Below are 18,619 nucleotides of genomic sequence, written 5' to 3'. Positions count from 1 at the left end.
GCAAGACAAAAACAAACAGCCACAGATAATACATGTTAGCAGTATGCTCCACATTCCCATTCCCTCTGCTGAAACATCTTCCTAAATCATTCTGTTATAATGCAGCCCTATCCCTTTAGTTTTTTAAAAAAATGCCCTCCTGAACTGTTGTGATTTAAATAGTTTGCAGAAAGCCAAAAGTATGGGACTCTTCCTAATTGTGGAATGTGGGTCACTAGTAAAAGTACACATGTCTGGACAATTGTGGATCTTGCCCATTTATAGCATGGCACCTGTAGAAACCCCTGTTCGGATGTTGTGGCAGGGCATAGGAAACAGCCTTGCATATGTGGGTGTCCAAGGCTTTGTCTGTGATGGCTTCTGTCTTGAACTTAGCAAGGCACCTAATAGGCAGCCAGTTGAGAGTGACTGTAGAAAGGGCATGATATGCATGCACCACCTAGTTCCTGATAATAACCCAGCTGCAGCACTGTGCACTAAATCCAGTTTCCAAGTTGATTTTTGTAGGGGAAACTTGTATCGAGTGCATTACGGTAGTCTAGTCTTGATGTTACTGTGGTATGGATCTAGGTGGCCAGATCAGCCAAATCAAGGTCAGGTAATTATTTTCCAAGTCAAATGAAGGGCACTTTCACACATGCAGAATAATGCACTTTCAATCCACTTTTAATGCACTTCCCAGCTGGATTTTACTGTGTGAAATAGCAAAATCCATTTGCAAACAATTGTGAAAGTGGATTTAAAGTGCATTATTCTGCATGTGTGAAAGTGTCCTTTGTTGGAAGAAAGTGGGTGTTGGGTTTTGCATTTGCATCAACTTGCTTCAACGATAATGCTAGGTCCAGTATAAATCCTCGGCTCTTCACCAACTCAAAAAGGGTCTGCTCAGCCCTATCAAATTGGGAAACATCCAGGCTTTCCAACAAGCATTACCTCTATCTTGTCAGGGTTTGGTTTCAATTTCTTCACTCTTAGCCATATTACCAAAGCTGTCAGGCAGCGAGTGTCTCCAGCCTTCAACTATATCCTCATTAGTTTTGGATGAAGAGATGCAGAGGTGGGTGTCATCAGCAGACTAATGGGCTCAAATACTAAAACTATTTATGATTTATTCTAAGGGCTTAACATAGAGATTGAACAGCATGGGGAATAAGAGTGCACCACTGAACCCTGTGGAATCCCTCCCATACCAAAGATAACTAGTAATCAAAAAACATTCTATGGATTACCTTGTTTCATGTTTTCCAAAAGTACACTGAACATTTGGACATTTAGTTCAAGATGAGCGGAGTGGCAGTCAAAGTCCCTTCAGTTTGCATCTGAATCATATGATATGGAATCATGTGAATCAGTATTAATACCAGTTAAAAGATCTTAGGGAGGAGGGACAGGGAAGACCTTGGAGAGCCACTGCCATTCACCACACTGGTCTATTGAAGTTACAGTTGTCTTCTCTGACTGGTAGTGGTTCTTCAGGGCCTAGGGTAAGGGTCTTTTACATCATCTGCTACTTGGAGGTGCTGGGGATCAAACCTGAGACCTTCTGAGTCTGATACGGTATTTTGATATATTCTTTTAGAATAAGGTGACCAGACCTTTGTGCCAGTCGGGGCCGGGGAGGCGTGCCGCAGCATGCATACGGGAGCTTCCTGGGAGGCTTCGCCCGTTTGCTGCTCCTGTGACAGAGGCTGACAGCGGCGAAGCAACCCAGAAGGCCATGAGCCTCAGGCTGGAACATCGGGGGAGGCTGCCGCACTGCCTTGCGCCCCCAAGGCAGTGGAGCAGCCTCCCCACAATCGGGACAATTTGTAGAACCCGTGGGATGTGGGACAAATTGTCCAAAGGTGGGACAGTCCCGCCAAAAGCGGGATGGCTGGTCAGCCTATGTTAGAAGAGCTTCCTGGTTTCTAGCTCAGCAGAAGCACAATGCACCCAAAAATTCTCCTACTGAAATGAGTGGCAGTTGCACAATAAAGATATCATGGTCAAGTCTGAAAGAATTTTTAGAACACTATGTTTTAATTGGTTTTCCAACTTCCAGTGGCAATTTAGTTTTATAATATCTTCCTACTAGTCAGTTGGTTATCAGTGTGAGAGAACCAGTGTGGTCTTAGCTATTAAAATGTTAGTCTGAGAACAAGGAGACTACATTTATATGCTAGAATCTCAAGCGTAAGAGGTGGTATGACAAATAGATAAACTTTTGACATTCCATGAGAAAAGACAAGCCACGTAGAAATAATATAGCCTATCTATTGGGAAATTTCCAAACAGAGCAAATAGTGGTTTCCCCAGACTGCAAAAGTAGTATTGGGGGGCAGGGGGACAAAGAACTATTGTCCTAGTCATACTCATCATCATACTCATACGTGCCTGTGAAGCACAGAATTCTATGTACCTATAGCATGTGACCCAAAGTCTTTGTGGCACTCACAACAATATTGCGTTGTCTACACTGGCCCCTTAGTTCCCTCCACTTTGTTTACTTAGGGTTGGTTTAACAAGCGCTGGTTGGTTACCTGTATTTCCTGTTCAGATATGGGAACATTTGGTGAGTTAAATTATTTCATCTCTTCTGACCTTTTGTTTGTCCTCAATGTGTGTGATACCTGTCTATGTATTTTTGGTTGTTAATGTGTGACATCATAATTCTGGAAACTGAAAGGCCAGAATAATTCACAAAGTGAATGTAAGGGAGAAGTTGTAAGGAATTCAGTATTTGTACAGTTAATGATGGCAGGACTCAGGATTATTTATTTTGATTTATATCCTGCCCTGTCTCAATGACATTGATCTCAGAACAAGAGACTGTGGGAGAAGAAAAATGCATCCCCATGAAACAGTCCACTTGTGGCTCCTGTTCTTCTTAACCAAAGCTTGTGTTTACTGAATTATGAAGATTGGCAAAGAACACTTTGTATGATCTGTCTCCAAGTCTGATACAAGATGTTTGCTTAAATCCAAAGGAATCCAAACACAGGACAACTCTGGAGCCTAGAAACACAAAGCTTTGCCCATTCTGGCCTCAGAAGCACAAAGCAAAGAATTCAGACAATGCTTGTACAAGGGCAGCCAAAACCTCACAGTTTGTCATAATCCAGCTTTTGCTGTGAGCAGCCTGAAAGTTTGTTAAAATCTCTGAGTCTCAGGAAGTAAACATAGCTGCTGAATATCTATAATTACCTGAGGGTCCAACAAGCAATGCTGTTTGGAGACAATATACACTGGCTTTGTATCAGACCTTATATTTTAGTAATACGTTGTTACCATTCAGTGAGGTTTAAGAATTTTGACAGAGTAGGATTAACCATTATACTATTTTGACCACAACATCAACGCTGGCTAGGAGGTCCCCCTGTATATCTGAAGACTGGGTCCAGAGATTAGGTGACCCTCATGGCATATCACATTCAGAACTATTCTGGGATGACTTTGAACATTCATAAACAAGAGTAATCTAACCACTCAGCCATCAAATGTTCATTATGTGTCATCAGACTTATTGGGAATATACCACAACTAGGAGAAATATTGATTTAAATCTCCATGTACACTTCTTTAACCAAGATGACTTTCCACTTATACTGTTTATCCTTGATACTATACCAAAAGCATCATACAGTGAAGACTGTAGGAATTTGTGCATGTCAAAGCTTTGAATAACCCAAAGGCAAAATGAAGCTGTTGAACAAAAATCTGGAATTAATTTTGAAAAACTGGAACATAATACAATAGCATTGTATGGAATAGCTGGTCCTAATGTAAGTGGTAAGTACTAAAGGACTGTTCTGTTCCCCAAGCAAACTAACATCAGGTGCCTTGCACTTGGCCAGAGCAGAGTGTAAGACCCACAGACAAATAAGTAACAGTTCAAAAATGGTTTAATAATATTGAAAGTTTCGGACTCTGACTTCTCCCATGAACTCTAACTAATAATGAATACTTGCGATGCTGGAAACGATTGGAGATGGTTTGAAGAACTTGCAGACACCAACTTTTCCTTAACTGCTTCTAAGGAAGTCTGCGCTGCTTTGCCGCTTATGAGATCTCCCGGTGTCCTCTTTTTGGACTCTGTTTCCTTGCAATTCTGTTGAAACGTGATTGCTCAAATACCATGGATCTTTAACACCTCAAACGTCTGAGATATTGCTGTCTCCAGTCTTCCCCAGATACCTGAACTAAACTGACTGTAAAACAGGAACTGGTAACTAATAAGAATGCTACAGTGCTCTTGCATATAGAGGGCTTCTTAAAGGGACAGAGTCTAACTAAGGTTCCCTCCCACAGAATGCTGTACAAAAGGCAACTAAACCCATTCTAACTAAGGTACAACTGAGGCTTAAATAAGGAAAATAGTGAGGGTGTCTCTGGGGGCATGGCAAAGGACATTGCCCTAAATTTAAGGATTACCCATCTAAACCAGAGCAAAATTGTGCTTCTTCCTCTCTAAAACATAGGATTAAAGATTCTGTAGTTCCATAGCCCAGTTCCCATGTTACAGTGAACACATATTTGTATACTGTTTGACCATGTATACACCTGTTCATAAGAAAAAAGCATATTTACTTTACAAATCAAATCAGAAACCAGTATCTCTATGAATGTGGGGTTTGTATCACCCATTAAGATGCATATGTGTTGGTTTATAACATGAGCATTACTCAACACACATACAAAGAACGATCAAGTATACACTGTACAGGGATTGCATGTGCTCTCACTGTAATTTATGAGCAGGGATCAATGAAGTAAAAATGAGGGGCAAGTCAGTAGAGGTGACAAATCCTCTCAAGAACATAAGAAATCCCTTAGTGAATCAAGGCCTGGGTTCTGCTTAGTGAAACATCATGGGCAGTAGGAGGCCTCCCACATCTAGTGTATAATGACAATGAAAGCCATCCCCTGGTACAGCTAAGAATCAGAGGTATTCTCTCTGTAAACTTAGAAACAGATCCTCTCTCAAGTTTTCTGTGAGTGAAAGATTGCACAAGTGACTTAAGGAGATATTTGCCAAATATTCTTCCTACTGTAGCTCACCATGCCCTTCCAAAATCTTGACCATAAAAGAGGATTTACAGGAATAGTGTGAAGGTAAAGTGGGAATCTACACTGGGCCAAGATCTCCCCTCAAAGTGAAAACTTGCATAGGCTGTAAGCCATAACAGTTTAATGCAGCAGTCATGGGGAATATCTTTCATTAGGATTCTTAGGTGGTCACTAGTGGTGGACAATCCTTGCTGATCCCTGCTGCTGCCCACCAACACTCACCTGATTGGTGGAAGGCCAAAGGTGGGGGGACATGATTGTTGCATTCATTTGATGACATCCCTTTCAAGGTGATGCCGAAGCGACAGCATCACACCAGAGGGGAGCTCAATCACTCCCCAAAACTTTATGGAAACCATTGGGTTTAGAGGCAAGTGCCAGAGTGTCCCCCCTGATGCAATGTTGGCATTTCCGAATTGCACCAGAAGTTATATCATTGTGTACATGCACCAATCACTACTCCCTGTACTTACCCCTCCCCCCACCTGTTCCCAGGGGTCCTGGAAACTCTTATCTTCCTTATATTTTTCAGAGCCTTTTGAAAAACCTTTACTTTGGTATTGAATCCCCTAAGTTAAGAACTGAGCCTCCCATCCCTCAGATTTGTCCAAAAACCAGAATGAGGCTAAGGACAGGAAATGAACAAAACAAGCAATGCAATCACAATTTCCACATGAATAAAAAAGCTATCCCAAACCAGGTAATATAATTCCAAAGCGCTCTCCTAAGGAGCAGCAAAGGCAGCTAGGCCCAAGGGCGTCATCCAAAGCTGGAAAGGATTCAAAACCATTTCAGAATCAGAAGACATCTCAACTTTTGAGAGCTGCAGCCACAAAAGGTATACTTAATCATAGGAGTTTCAAACCACTGGATCCTCAGGTCTAGTGTAGAAATTAATCTTGAAAGGCCGGGCACTTTTATAAGAGACTGAATGAGTACAATCTGCCTATTTATAGATCAGTGCCTAGAGAGAGGCACATTATAAATCAGGTTTGGCCTCCTGGATGACAGGAACTCTATAAAATGTCAGTCCATTTTATTTACAATGTGTCACTGCCAGCTGGGCTTGGAAGTCTATGTCAAAGAGGAGATTCCTTCTCTGTGCTTGGATCAAAGAGAGATGGAGAGATGCCAGCCTTCAGGTGGGACCTGGAGATCCCCTGGAATTACAGTTCACCTTCAGACTACGGACATCAGTTCCTCTGGAGAAAATTGTGTTTTGGAGGGTGGACTGTATGGAATTGTGCCCCAATGACATCCCTCTTCTCCCCAGGCTCCACCCCCAAATCTCCAGGTGTTTCCCAAGCTGGAGTTGTTAACCCCAGTCCCTATCTGTTGTTAGTGGCCAGGAGGGACCTGGCAACCCTATGCTATGCTATAAATATGATGGCACATTTTCACATTGGTCATTACAGATACAGAATAGCTGTCAGGATGTAAGAATGTTTGCTTGGGTTGTTTCCCAGTGACATAATCAGTGTCCTTGACAGCTCCAGATAAATGATTCTGCAATCACAAACACGAGGGTTTGGGGAGCATATACTAAAATGCTGTTTCCTCCTCTCTGTTACACAGCTGAACTCAGCATTCTAAAGCTCTATAGAAAAAGGATCTATATTTATCAGAACTGCAGAAGGACTTTGAAGGAAACAACCAGCTACCTACTACCCTAGAATCACAGAGCTGAATGAGACCCACAAGGGCCATCGAGTCTAACCCCCTGCAATGCAGGAATAGACAGGAATGTTTCGAGTCTTCTTTTTTTTTTACTTTTTGAAGATGGTGACAACATTAGCCCTCCTCCAACCTACTGGGACTTCTGCTGTTCTCTAGGAATTCTCATAGATTATTGCACGTGGTTCTGAAATTACTTCTGTCAGTTCTTTTAATACCCTGGGATGTAGTTCATCAGGCCCTGGAGATTTGAATTCATTTAAATTACCCAAGTATTCCTCTTTATTTATTCTGTGCTGAATTTCCCCTACTGTATTTTCTGTTCCATATCCCCCTGGTTTAACACTGTTTTCTGTTTGGGAGAAGACTGACCCTATCATAACTCTTTTCTTCCTTTTGCTATGGACATAAGCAAAAAAGACTTTTATGTTATTTTTAACCTCTCTAGCAAGCCTGAGTTCATTCTTGGCTTTAGCTTTTCTGTCATTCTCCCTACATGTCCCGGCTAATTGTTTGAATTCCTTTTTGGTGATTCCCCCTTTTTTCATTTCTTGTACATCTCTTTTTAAATCCCAGCTCAATTGAAAGGTTTTTAAATATCCATCCTGGTTTCATTAGTCAACTCCCATTTTTCCTCCTCATTGGAACTGTTTGAAATTGTGCCGTCAAGATCTCACTTTTAAGAAACTCCCATCCATTAGTGTTCTCAACAGTGGAATCACACTCAGTAGTTTTCTAAGAAATCAGCTTTCTTAAAGTCTAGGATATGTGCCTGACTACCCCTTATTTCAATTTCAAGCATTTGTACCATATTAGATCTACCCAAATGCTAATAGATCTAATACAGGAATATCGAAATAACCAGTCTCTCTCCTCCTGCGGCAGCAGCAGTGGCAGGAAGTATGTGAGTGTACGTGTGGAAGCAAGGGGGGATATCAGTTCTAGGACATGGTCTCCTTCTTCAACAGAGCGTGGTCTAGGAAATTGCTTTGACTCTTTCATTGGGGTTGATTATTTTTGGGCTACGATATCAATATAACTGCAATATAAAAATAACAGTAATTTAAAGGGCTTTAACAAAACCAGCAATCTTGAGACTACTGAGTGTGATGAGATCTGTGCCTTTATGAATTAGTTGATGGGTGGAGTTAAGAGAACCAGGAAGAGCAGAGACTGGAGAGAGTTCAGCAGACAAGCTGCGAAGCAGACAAGTTCAGCAGACAAGCTGCGCAGTGGAGGACCTCCTTGTGTGTAAACAAACGTGAGGAGATGCCACTATAACCCTACTGCACAGTGAAGAGCTCTGAGATCAGCATTCCATGCATAATGGGCCTATGAGAGAGAGAATCACTACCAACATTATTCAGTTGTTTCTAATTCTGATCAGTGAATTTTCTTGATATGAATCCTGAAATTAGACAGTTGGAACTGGAGCAACTATGCCTTCTTGAGTGCTGTGTGATTTCCGGGCTGTTTGGCCGTGTTCTAGCAGCATTCTCTGCTGACGTTTCCTCTGCATCCATGGCTGGCATCTTCATATATAATATGGTTTGGCCCTAACAATTCCCATCAAGCAATTGTCTTTCAGAAGCCCCTTTAGTCACAGATTAGTTACTTACTATGTCATAGGCCCATGGCTATAAGGACCATTTCTGACAACACATTTTCTTAGAGGCCACATCTCAAAACTAGTCTCATATCTGTGAAAATGGCCAATGGCCATACATAATTGCTTTTGCTGTACACCAGAGTTGTGTGTGTGTGTGGGGGGGGGGGGGGGACTGGCACACCAACTCCCCCTGCAGCGGCCCCCAGGCCTCCCCCCATGTGCCCCCACTTACCTTAGTTCAGCCAACTGAAAAAAGCAAGGCCTAGCTGGTGGGGTTGCACGTTGGTCTGAGGGTGGAAACTACACTTCCCAAGAGTCCTTGCAAGCCCCAACTCCTGCAGAGGCCTCCCTGAGGCGGGTGGTAAGGAGACTCGCAAGGTCTCCTGGAAAGTGTAGGTCCCACCCGCAGACCAACATGCAGCCCCAGCAGCCAGGCGCTGGGCCAGGCTGCTACTAAGGTAGGTGGGGGGGCATGGGGGGTGCCTGGCAGGGGGAGGGGGGGCAATTTTCTGCCCCCATGTGACCCCAATGGCGCACGCCCAGGGCACGGTACCCCCACCCCACCCGTTGCAGCTACGTGACTATTGTACCCAAGCTCAATGTATCAAGAAATTCACAGTCTTCAATGTGGTAAAAAGCATTTGGTTGGAATTCATTCTGAGAAGTAACCTTTGTGTGGGAAAACAAAATGGGACATGTCTGGACCATAAGAGTTCAGACTCTGACATCTAAAGCAGCAAGAAATAGCCCCCTCAGGACTGTTCAGATCAGGAAAACAGCTTCTCTGGTGGATCCCCTGTTTCCAATCTCCTGTTCTTGATAGTCTGAGATACTAAATCTGATGGGAACACTTTAGAAAGCTAAATATAACATTGCACCTGTTGTTATAAGTGGTTGGAAGGTGCTGCCGCCTTCCTGGATCATGGAATTTTCACAAGAGTTCCCCTGCCCACTCCCACCCCCCGTGTCCCCTTGCTGCATTCTGTGTCTGCCAAGGTAGGATCTGTCCCAAACAAAGTGTTATAAGTTTGTCCCCTCCACAAATCCAGTGACATTGGACTTGGCATGTGAGAAGTTGACAGGTACACAGAGTCCCACTGAAAGGACAAGAGGGCTTAGTGGAACTGTTTGATGCTTCGTAATCCAGAAGAAAGTGGGATTAAATTATTAAGAGTGACAGCGAAGGAGAAACAGGCCTGTCTATGTTTAATCTCGCTTGTAGGCTAATGTCTCTAAAACAATAACAGATATTTATGGAGATCATAATTCTGATGCAGTAGGGGATATTGATCTATCCCTATTCAGATCATGGGGAAAATGGAACATTATGACTTTGCCAAACCCATTAAATAGTGGGAGAACAAGGCTTGAATGTTTAAATGATAGTTTTATTTTAATCTAGAAGAAGAGTCTCTTATATCGGCAGAGATCTCCTTGTACTATAAGGAATTGCCTCTGTTAGCAGAACAGTGCTATAGGATCAAATGTAATACCTTTTGTAAATAAATACAATAAAGAAGCACTCCTGTACTTGAATGGTACAGCAAAGAGTTCAAACTTTAAAGGAAACATAAAACAGAAACTCAAAAATTGTCACAAAATGGTGCAATACGAGACTAGTAAAATTGTGCTGTATTATATGGGACTCGAGGCTTTGAAGCCCTTGAATCCTTGTCCATCCTGGCTGGTGAAGACCAGTGGGGTTGAAGTACGGATACCCTAAGGCAGGGGTAGGGAACCTTTAACACTCAAAGAGCCATTTGGACCCGTTTTCCACGGGAAAAGAAACACTTGGAGCCGCAAATAATTTTTGACATTTAAAATAAAGATAACACTGTATATACTGGGGTTTTTTACCTTTTACTCCGCTCATTCTGAGAAGCGCATGGATGCATCCGCCCTGCTGCCTGCAGGGCGGGCAAGGATGGGGCCAGCAGCTCGGCCTCGCCGGCCGCCAGGAAAGCACCCACCCCGCTCGAACAAGCCAGGCGAGAGGGGAAACCCACGGTGCGGCCTAGCCGGCCGGGGGCAATTGGTGCGCCCGCCCTGCTGCCTGCAGGGTGGGGAAGGATGAAGCCGGCGGCTCAGCCTCGCCGGCCGCCGGGAAAGCACCTGCCCCGCTCCAACGGGGTGGGCGAGAGGGGAAGCCCTTGGCACTGCCTCACCGACTGCCGGGAAAGCGTCCGCCTCGCTTGAACGGGGCAGGCGAGAGGGGAAGCCCGCGGCGCGGCGCGGCCGGCCACGGGCAATTGGTGCACCCGCCCTGCTGCCTGCAGGGTGGGCAAGGATGAAGCTGGCGGCTTGGCTCGTGGAGCCGCAGTGCAAGGGCAGAAGAGCCGCATGCGGCTCTCGAGCCGCAGGTTCCCTACCCCTGCCCTAAGGGAATGTTATCAGATACCAGTGCCTTCCCTGAGGTCCTGAAAGGAGGCCATGGTGAGACTGCTCTTGTAAGACCATCTCTGGATTGGTCAAATCCTGTCTAGTGCCCAGGATCTCATCTTTCTTTTCTGGGCAAGGGAGTTAAGAAAGTGATCACACAACAGCTCCAACCATTTCTGGAGGAAACATCTGCCCTGGACCCATTCCAATTCAGCTTCTTCCCTGGTCATGGAACAGAAACAGCTGTGACCACGCTCACAATTATCTTCAGAGACACCTGGACTGAGGCAGGTTAGTGCTGTTGTTATCATTTGATTTGACAACAGCATATGACTTAGTCGAAAATGACATCTTGACCAGCCACCTTGCCAGCACTGGGATTAAACGAACAGCCATGCAGTGGCTGTGCTCATTTCTCCATGGCAAGGGTCAGAGGGTAGCAATTGGTGAGACATCCTTTGAACACCATTCATTGATACGCGGAGTCCCACAAGGGGCGATTCTCTCACAAGTTTTGTTTAACACATACATCTTCCCTCTCGCCTGGCTGATCCAGAAGTTTGGCTTGGGTGTCATTATACTAATGACACCCAGCTATATCTGCTGATGGATGATCATCCAGATGCCACCCCAGATGATTTGGTCAGTTGCTTGGAAACAGTAGGGGAATTGTTGATAGAGAGCTGGCTGAAGTTAAATCCAGCTAAGATGGAAGTCCTGTGGCTGGGCCGGGGGGAGACTGAGTGGGTAGTGCCAGTTGCCGATCCTTGATGGGATACAACTGATTGCTGCACCAACCATCAGGAGCCTGGATGTGCTCCTTTATGCCTCCTTATCAATGGAGGCTCAGGTGAGACAAGTAGCTTGCATGGAGTATTACCATCTTTGCAAACAAAACAACTTGTGCTGTCTCAGACCAATCTAGTTACAGTGATCCATGCAATGGTTACCTCTACACTTGACTGCTGCAATTCACTGTATGCGGTGCTACTCTTGGGCTTCCTCTGGAAGCTCCACCTGGTACAGAACCCAGCAGCGAGGACCCTTACCGGGATCCTTGGTGAGTGCATATTAAACCAGTGCTCCACCAGTTACACTGGCTCCAGGTGGAGTAGTGGATCAAGTTCAAGGTTCTTTAAAGCCCTAAGCAGTCTGGGACCAGCGTACCTATGGGGCTGTCTCTCCCACTATGCCCCATGAAGAGCCCCTTTGCTTGATGAACAGAAATTTTCTGGTGGTCCCTGACTCAAACGCTAGCCTCAATAGGCCTGGTGGAACACTCTGCCTGGTGAGATCCAGGCTCTGCAGAACTTAGCACAATTCTGCAGGGCTTGTAAGACAGCTGTTCCACCAGGCATATGGTTGAGGCAGCTATGGTTTTCCATCTTGGCCTCCTTCTCCCCCTCCTGATCTTTATTGGACATCTGGCACCTCTTTTTCTCAGTGCCTGAGAAATTGCATAGTCGGTGAGGTAGATGTTGGTACAATTTTATTGCCTTGTTTTATGGATTTTATATTTATTTTAAATGATGTTAGCTGCTCCTAGTCCATGAGGGAAAGGGCAGGGTACAAATCTAGTAATAAATAAACACATATCAGATGCCCTGACTTGGGTAGTCCAGGCTAGCCTGATCTCCTCAGATCATGGAAGCTAAACAGGATTGGCCCTGGCTAGTATTTGGATGGGAGACCACCAAAGAATATTACGGCCATGATGCAGAGGCAGGCAATGCCAAAACATCTCTGAATGTCTCTTGCCTTGAAAACCTTACAGAGGTAAATCAGCTCTGACTTACCCCTCCCCACCACAAAATAGCATAGACCCCAATGGCACCCACATTTTAGATAGCATACCAAATGACAGCAGCCCTGGTAGCTGGAGAAAGACTCATATTTTCTGTGCACAAGAAAAATATCCTTGAAAATGCAGTGCTACTGAGGGAACAAGCCTGGATTTGCTACAGGTGAAAACCTACACCTTTCTTATGTACATAAACCACCGTTGTTAGTGAAGTACCAAAACCTGTACTATTACATTCTACCTATAGCGTCTGCATTAAGAAAAGTTGAGAATTGTACCCACTGATGCCTTGTGCAATGTAATGGTTAGAGTGTCACGTTAAAATCTGGAAGACCAAAGTTTTAGTCCATACTTGTGCTATGGAAGGCTCATTAATCTAGGTGACATTGGACCAGCCGCATACTTTCAACCTAACCTTTTTTACAGTGTTGCTGTGAAGACAAAATGGAGGATAGGAGAACTGTGCCAGCTGATCTGAGTCCCCACTGGGGAGGAAAGCAACATATAAATGAAGTAAATAAGTAAATAATAAATGAGCTCATGGAAACTATCCATGCTGTAGGTTTTGGGCTCAATCCATTAACAGCAATTCCCACTTTCACTGAATTGCACTTTGGGGAACGGGAAGGGTAAAGCCAGAAGCATGGAAGGCAGTACCTATGGAAAGATATACAGCGCTAAGATTTTGCATATTGACAGCTGTTACATGTGCAGAGTGCACTTCCATGTGTCTGCCATCGGACAGTTAGGTGATCAGATGCACATAAATGGGGTGTGACTAGGCAGCGATTGCAAGCTCTGAATGCAGAAGTAAAATTTTATTTTGTCCGTGTGTGTGTTGGGACAGGGTTTTCGCCTTGATCGTGAGTGTCTGTTGGGAGCTGGCCATGTCCTTGTGGCCTCCTTTGCCTGTCCCCTGCTGCCTTGATCCACTTTCCATGTCACAGAGATTTTTAAATTGGGTGAGACACAAGCGAGCTCCATCTCCATATGAAGACAGACTCCTTAGCTAGTTTTGCCAAATGTGACATGTGTGTGAAAGTCAAAGAATTCAAAGAGCTCACTGAAGTGAGATTATAGTGGACTTTTCACAACACCATCCAATTCACCACCCCAACTGTTCCTTCTCTTACTTAATGTTTCAGTCTTCCTGATGATCATGAATTATTTTCAAATGATTTACACAATAGTCTCTCAGAGCTATATTCTGTATTTTCTTCCACTTAAATAACTGTGGGGTAGATCCTGCCCCTATCCTATCACTCAACCGAGCAAAGTTTTATTTATTAATTAAAATATTTATACCCCACCTTCCCTTCTGGCCCAGGTATGAAGCTTTCCTCCTGCCTAAGGGGCCCTCCTCCAGCTTGTGGTGCGTTTATTGGAGGAAGAGCTTCTCAGATTGAAGGAAGTCCTCTTAGGCTGGAGGAAGGCTGCTTGGTGGAGGTTGGATCCACTCCAGTACTTCGTAGGTCCTAGGCCTGATTTCTCATAATACTGGCCAACCCCAAGCAGGTAAGTACAGGTGGGGTTTCCAGTTCAGGTCTGAGCACCAGTTCAGTCAGTTGTGACTATGGATGGCCATTGTTTCTTTAAAATCCAAGGAGTAGAGGCAGTGGTGGGATCCAAAAATTTTAGTAACAGGTTCCCATGGTGGTGTGGGGTATGGTGGGGCATTCCTGGGCAGGGCTGTGGCAAGGACGCAGCCACTGTGCTGGTCCTTGGGCGGGAAACAAATGCACGCAGGCGCAGGCTGCCACGCACACCGGTGCACCTCCTGCTAGACTGCTTCAAGTTCTGTGTGCTACTGCTGAGAGGAGGGGCAAAAATCACGTGGCAAAATCACCAATTAGTAACCCCCTCTCGGCACACACAAATAATTAGTAACCTACTCTCGGGAACCTGTGAGAACCTGCTGGGTCCCACCTCTGAGTAGAGGTCTCTTGGCATACATTGGGCACAGATTAATGAGCTTTCCCTTCATATTCATATGCAGTCCCCCTTCCCACAGACAAATCAGGTCCACAGCTTCCTGCATTCTGCATCCTATTTTTATTCTGACCTCCTCGTGAGATGCTCTTTGAATCCAGCAGGTCTTCCCTCAGTGAACTGCTTTTGACACAGCTCTCCTAAAGAATGTAAGACAGATAACTGCAGTTAATACTGCTGTGGCTGTCCTGCTTCCTTCCTGATGTTAAAAAAAGGATATAGAGTGCTCAGCTAATAGTCCCATCTCTCTATCCAATTTAAGAAGAGGATTTAATGACCCACTTTTATTACTTATCAGCTGCTCACAGGCTGGATCTGAAAACCGTGTCAGAACCTGCTGTTGGTTCAGATGTGGGGACGGGGGTGGGGGATGGAAACAAGAGCATTTATGCAAACAGCATCTCTTTCCAGCTTAGGGGAATAGACTCTATGGCATTATACCCTGCTTGGTTCCTTTTTTTCCCCAAGCTACACTCTTCTTAGGCTCCAGTCTAAATCTTCAGGAATTTATCACAGTGTAGGAATGCTACAGGTTGCAGATCAGGATTGGAAGGCAAGGAGTTTGTAAGTTTGTAAGAAAGCCCTACAGAATATTAGTATGGCTTCAATCTACCTTTAGCTGAATACTAAAGGCCAATCCTTTTACCATTTGGGCTGAGACTAAGGTTGAATTTGATAGCAGGAATAAGATTCAAATTCTGCTGTTGGGACTTGATATAAATGAGGAAGTTTCCTTGTTAAGAAGACAGATTCTGGAAAGTTGGAGCACATGCAATATTGCCTTTTCTTTCATACAGGAGTCTTACTTAAAAGTTCTGCCTTGTATGAGAAAATTATCATACATAATCTGAAATTGGCAATGTAAAAGCCCACCCCACAAGCTTCCCATATCCCACTGATGGTCATCTACTTAGGAACAATCTCTCTTGCTTTTGCCTTTGCTTGTGAAACCTCAGCTTCTGTTAACAATTGTTGTGAAACTGGGACCATAAAGTTACATATAAACAGATCATCAGTTCCTGGAAAGAGAATTCCAGAGTGCTATATTTAAACTGTTCTCTGAGTTATTTTTAATTGTGCTCTTTAAAAAAAAAGTTCAAGTCAGCTTCTAAAATATTTTTTCATCTTGGTTAGATGTGTCCTCTGTTATGAATAATGGACACTGAGAATTGTCCTTGACTGCTGTGTTCACGCTTACAATGGGCTAAACAAGCAACTGATCCCAAGGAATGTATTGCAGTTCACATATTAATGGAGGTGAGGGGCGGGGGAAGAGGTCAGAACTGCATCTGTGGCAGCCACATTCTTGTGCAAAGGGATGTCCAATGCGGTGAAGACAGTGGCATCATTGTTGCTACTGTTTGGAAAGAAGCAATGCGTATCTTTTCAAAGAGAGCCTTTGGCTGATAGAGTGATTTTTTTGGTGCTCATGTGTATTTCTGATTTTAATTTCCTGACGTTTTTTGTATAAGTTAGAAGTTATTTTTTTTCATAGAATACTTTATGTGGGAAGTGTTTTGAGCCATGTGGAAAACCAGTATATAAATATTTTAAATAAACAAATTAAAAGAATTTGCTCCAGATTATGCATTGTTACAGGTCAATTCCCCACGGTCAATTAATCACATGATATGTGAAATATCAAGGATTCAGGAAGAACTCCCCACTACCTGATTGATGAACAAGGATTCATCCCGGTTCTGGTGCTCATTCTCCCCCTTCTCCCTCGTCTTTGCCAAACCTGCTTGAAAGTATTACTTTTTCAAAAAACACATCTTTGATCCAGTTTGGAGGGGAGGATCAGGGATCTAGTCTTGGTTCAAATTTCCCGCCATGGAGCATGATGCAAATGCCTTACAACCAATCAGTGCATGGTGGGCTTTTGTGGTGCGGGTCTTGCGAGAGCACGAGAGAACGATAACTAACCAGAAACTTTGGTGGGGGTAGACGTGCTGATGCCCTTACATCATATCGTGAGCACATTTTTGCGGGGGGGAAAGATCCCGCCCCAACACAGCATGACAGCCAATCAGGAGAGACCTGCCAAGCTGATTGTGTGGTAGTGGGGATTATTACATTTCTTGAATCCAAGATAGGCCTAGATGTCTTCACTGGAAACATGCTGTGGTGGGGAGGTTGAAACCTTGATGAAAAGGTGCAGTTTATTTTCAAACTTGATTTTATCTAGATTGAATTTCCAAGTGGGGATTCGGCCACAGAGATTTTCAGTAAAATGCTCAACATGTTCGCTCGTAAGTTCCATTTTATTCCCTGGGGTTTACTCACAGGTAAGTTTTTTTGGCTTGTAGTTCCTTTGTAACCCATCTTCCCTCACAAATCTATCTATTCACAAAAGTTCAGTGTCTTCTCTGTAATTACAAATGTTATCAACAAGGTAATCACATACTGAATTGCATAGGAAAGTGTGCTGTGATCAGCATCTCAACTGATTCAGAGTTACGTTTCTATCCCGCCCTTAAAATACATTCCATGGTGGGTTACACAATCTAAAAATGCATCCAAAATTACAATAAAAACATTATCATAACAGATAAAAACTACCAAAACATACCTAACAGCTCTTAACCAATACCCCAGAACCCACCCACCCACCCACCTAACCACCACCACCCCCAGATACAGGTGGAGGGCCTGAAGAAGTTAGTGGTCTGGGAGTAGATGGCATCATTGAGTCAAATGCCCAGGCAAAAATGATGGTCTTAACCAGGCATCAAAACAGGTGTCAAAAGGCATATAATGTCTGTGCCTGTCAGACCTCTAATGGGAGGGCATTCCACAAAAAGTGGGGGCTGTTACAGAGAAAACCCTTCATGAAGCCCCTCCCCTGTCACCTTAGAGGGGAAAGGACCACCAGAAGTCCCACCCCCATGACCTCAGCACCCAGCCTACCCCAGAATCACAGCCTTGAACTGATCTCCCACAACTTCTGTAGTAACAATTTAAGTAACTAGTGGGGACAGTCATTCATGGATCTCTTGTCATTTTGGGGCAGAATGGAATGGAACTACATGAAAATCAGACCTAAATATTTTGGCATTCAACAGTTGCTTCTATTGTGGGATGATTTGTCAATCGCCATCTTTCAAACTAAATGCACTTCACAGAGTAGTTATCTGTACATAAAATGGGATATCCTCCAACTGGCCAACTTGAACTTCTGGAAGAAAGGGTGGGATCTAACTAACAAACCAATAATGCCCTGTTATTGTAACCAGTTGTTATTGTTCCGTACTCTTAAAGCTCCTTCATTTGGGCTGGCAAGTCCTCCCATCTTAGAAGTTACATTCTGAAAGTCTGTTCTTTATGTAACTGCAATGCCAGCTCTTCCTTCTCCCTTCCCTAAGGGGTTTAAAGATGAGGAAGCAGCTGTCCTGGCTGTTGCTTTCACATATTCTCTGTGATTACTTAGCATAGGAAGTAAACTGTCCAATCAATAGCAGTTTCATTATTTTCCTCCAACCTGCATTTTGGCCCAAATCAGCTATAAATATGGATTGCTACATGAACTTGGCAATTAAAAAAAAACCTCTTCCAAGTAAGGGATGCTCCGCTTGTTCTTTCCTTAATTATTCAGATCATGGAATATTCTCACTAAGTAGTGTCAGTTAACACAACCTTTTAAAAATACAACAATCATGCATCTACATCTGTTAAATCAGCATGTGGAACAGTCCAGTGTGTGTCCATATTGTGACTCAGCATGTTCTGAAGCTCCAGCTTTTGTTGAAACAGGATCTGATGAGTCATGATTTGGCCAGTACTCAACCCCACACAAGATTGTTCCATCATGTGCAAATCCACTGGGGAGGGGGGCCAATCTGCTGGCATTGTTGTATTAGTGACCTTGAAAGGGTCCTGAAAGAGAAACATTATGCTTGGAGAATGTCATGCATCAAATGTTGAGAAGGTAACAGATTAGAGCACTTGATTTTATTGAATGTATTACTGCACACTTCTCAGCTTCCTTAAACAGTGAAAAAACCCAGGGGCAGCACTAAACGACTGATTTTCATTTGGGAAGAGTTATGACCTTTTGGGTGATATCAGTTTATACCGTGTTTCCCCAAAAATAAGCCCTAGCATGATTTTTCGGTATTTTT

The sequence above is a fragment of the Sphaerodactylus townsendi genome, linkage group LG03 (genome assembly GCF_021028975.2).
Source record: "Sphaerodactylus townsendi isolate TG3544 linkage group LG03, MPM_Stown_v2.3, whole genome shotgun sequence".
NCBI lineage: Eukaryota > Metazoa > Chordata > Lepidosauria > Squamata > Sphaerodactylidae > Sphaerodactylus > Sphaerodactylus townsendi.
The sequence above is the reverse complement of the archived record's forward strand: the minus strand, read 5'-3'. Positions refer to the sequence as shown.